Here is a 3,618-nt window from a genome sequence, read left to right as displayed (position 1 = left end):
GCTCCAGAACAGACTTTACATGGTCCCAGAGCAGAGGGGTGTATGAGGTGGCTGTTAGATAAACAGGCAGGCAGATTTTTTTATTGAAGGGATGATGTGATTCCAATTCGGTAATAATCAAGAAAATGTACAAATGTATCTCTTGATTAGTTCTGTCTGAGCTAATTCACAGGCTGTTCAACCCCAGCTATTCCTGGGAGTATGGGCATGTCAGAGAGAGCAGGTGAGGTTCTATGGAACTCATCAAGCTCAGCTACTGTTAAGGTGGCATGACTTGGGCTAGCCCTGGGAGTGTGAGATGATGAAGAGGAAATGCTGAGATTTGGAAACTCACCAGACTGGGTACTTGGGATACATGAACGGAGTTAGGCCTGGGAGTGTGGGACAATGGACAGGGAATGCTGGGGTTGGAGAACTCACAGATCAGGCAGGTGCACTGTGGCATGCAACTGGAACTGTGCCTGGGATGATGAACAGGAAATCATATTACAACTTTAAAGACAAAAACTTTGGTCTTATTGTGTGGTACCAACAACAAACTTGAAAATTTATGACAAATAAGGGCTCGGATGAACTGTTTCTACTTTAGATTAGGTACAGTTATAGTGAAAGTACAGTTCATTTGAATTTTTTCAAAAATATTAATCCTCAAATGGTGTTTGTAATTCCTTAATGTTTTTAATAAATGCATGAATTCAGTTACCTGTTATTTCAAGCATAGCAGCTGCTCCTTACTGTTTAACATTAAAGATTAACTGGTCGTCTTGACCGTTGTGCACAATCCTCTTTGTAATGATGTTTCTCCCATTAAGTGTTTTAGTAGAAGTTGATATTGATTTGAAGTTGTCTATCCCACTGCAACCAATTGACATTGAAGAAAATAAAGTGAGGTCCCTGTGACCTAATGACTCTGATGTAGTAAATCCTTCATGAAATGAAGAAAGCCCAACTCCAAAAGGTGGAGATCTACTGAAGGCTGCGGCAACCACACCTGCACCGCAGCTCCTGCTTCTTCAGGGACTTCCTTTGGTTTCCAAAAAAGTTCATCAAATGAGTCAAAGAAGCCAAATGAAAATGGGTTCCTTCCAAAAAATTCCCTGATGACTTCACCTGGGTTCCAGAATGGGAAGCCTGACTCAAATGGACTGTCAAAGTGACTTCCACCTCCTCCTCTACCACCTTTAACCAATCTTCTTCATATTTGCCATTGATGTCCTGTTTTTAGCATCTGATCACACCTCCTATGCCTCAGCTACTTCTTTGAATTTTCGCTCTGGGCTTCTCTGTTCTCGGGATTTGTATCCACGTGCCACAGTAGTGTCAGTTTCCAATATATCTTTTATTAAATATTTTATTTATTATTTCTATTTTATGTGTATGTGTGTATTGCCTGCATGTAGGTAAGTGCACCAGTGTTGTGCAATGTCCACGGAGGACAGAAGAGGCTGTCTGATCTCCTGGAACTGGTGTTATGGACAGTTGTTAGCTGCCATGTGGGTGCTGGGATTCGAAGGGTGGTCTTCTGCAAGAACAACCAGTGTTCTTAACCGCTGAGCCATTTCTCCAGCCGCCCCCCCCGCAAATATGTCTTTTTGATATCCTCAGGTGAGAGCAGTCTCTGCACCCCTAGAACTTCATGGTAATACACCACGTTTTAACAAGTCGTTGGAACAACTTCCAGGTCATAGCAACTGGTGGAGGGAGGCAGGACACTGGTCTCCTTGGAGTTCCTGGACCGCTGCACTGCTGGTAGCCTTTCTAAAATAAGTTAAGACTCCATATGCATTAGGTTCCTTTCATTACTGCTGCAACAAAATACCTCGCCAAAACAACTTAAGGAAGGCAGGTTTGATTTTGGCTCATAGCTGAAGGGACTAGCCCCTCATGGAGGAGAAGTCCTAGAAGGCTGAAGTAGCTGCTCACATGGTATCTGCAGTCAGAAAGAATGATTCTGTCAGAGAATAATTGTGGGTGCTCAGCTACATTGCTCTCTTTTTTTTTATTAATTTGTTTATTTGTTAATTTATTTTATATGTATTTTATGTACTACCTGCATGTATGTAAGTGCACTCATGTCGTTCAATGCCTGTGGAGGTCAGAAGAGGGCATTGGATCCCCTTAAACCTGAGTTATGGATCATTGTCAGCCACTATGTGGGTGCTGGGAACCAAATCGGGGTCCTCTACAAGATCAGCCAGTACTCTTAACTGCTGAGCCATCTCTCCAACCCCCGATTTCTCTTTTTTTAATGCAGTCCAGGACCCAATCCCAGGGAATTATACATTCACAATTGGGAATTATACAATCACAATTGGGGTGGATCTTCCCACATCCATTAATTTAACAAAGAAAATACCTCACAGGCATGCCCAGCAGCTAACCTAATCTAGATAATCCCTCACAGAAGTGCCCAACGGCTCATTCCTATGTGACTCTGCTTCTGGTCAAGTATAAACCTTCACATCACACATTAGCAATCATTATTCTTAATGTTTTCTAATTCATTAAGTTACATTTTATTAAATATATTTTGATGATCTTAAAAATGTAATGTGCAAAAGTCATAAAAACTTAAAACTTAGCCAAAAATTCTATGTAATTTTTTGTTCAATTCAGCTAAATAAGTATAACCAAATCAAGTATATGAAAAATCTTGATAAACACTCTGATAAAAACAGGGGATGAGATGGTATGTATAGCTGTGTGAGATAGTAATACACCTGAGCCACATTTACTACTTTCCAGCAAAAAGAAATGTTCTGGTATATGCATTTTTCTTTATAAAATGGAAGACTCAAAACAAGGAAACTTTCCCATTTCCTGTCAACTGGTTACAAGAAATCACAGATATTCTTTTGTTTGAAAGTCAGACATATTTCCACAAATTTTTATTATACCTTAAAATTAAATACAACTGTTTTTGGAGATTCTATTCTTAATTTTGAATCTTTCCTCTTGTCCTCAAACAAGTCAAGAAAACCAGGAAGGTTTAATGCGCCAAGAACGACAAAAAATGTCATTCTGATAAGCATTCACTACAAGGACACGTGTCTAAAAAACTCTTATTATTTCAGCTTACTAAAAGTGAAATAGCTTACTAAAAGTGGCTTATAAGCTAAACTTTTCACTCAATAAGTTTTGCTTAAATATGAAATGGGATAAAATCAGTCAAAGCTTCAGAACTTTTCCATTTCAGATTACAACTAATTACATTATAGTTATTACCCATAACACATCTTTGGGCAGAATCCACACATTCCTGAATACACAGCTGTAAAGAATAAAAAACACCATGAGAAAAAATCTCACCCAACTTTGAGCCTAGAAGATGCTTTTAAATAAAATATGCCATTAGCTTTGAGCATCAGAAGCAATTTGTGTTGATCATCCATCAAGTACCTTAAGGCTAAGTCTTTCATGGATGGAGCATTTTGCTTTGCTTGGTAGTTATTTCTTTTCTAAGTAAATGCTTAGGACTACTTATTATTTTCCTAAAGAGAAAAGTAAAATTATACTGGACAAAACAACTAAAAATAAATAAAACTTTTTTAAAAAGTATACTGATTTACAGGATTTAATTATAGTTGATAAATTAGTTTTAAGTAAGACATATTTTTT

General features: G+C 38.3%; 1 pseudogene; it reads right to left on the bottom strand.

The window, feature by feature from the left end:
- Positions 1-731: 731 nt before the first annotated feature.
- Positions 732-1,654, bottom strand: LOC115070899 (annotated as a pseudogene).
- Between the last annotated feature and the right edge of the window lie 1,964 nt (positions 1,655-3,618).

Source organism: Nannospalax galili, unplaced genomic scaffold, assembly GCF_000622305.1.
Source record: "Nannospalax galili isolate Female #2095 unplaced genomic scaffold, S.galili_v1.0 scaffold1017, whole genome shotgun sequence".
Lineage (NCBI taxonomy): Eukaryota > Metazoa > Chordata > Mammalia > Rodentia > Spalacidae > Nannospalax > Nannospalax galili.
The sequence above is the reverse complement of the archived record's forward strand: the minus strand, read 5'-3'. Positions and strand labels throughout refer to the sequence as shown.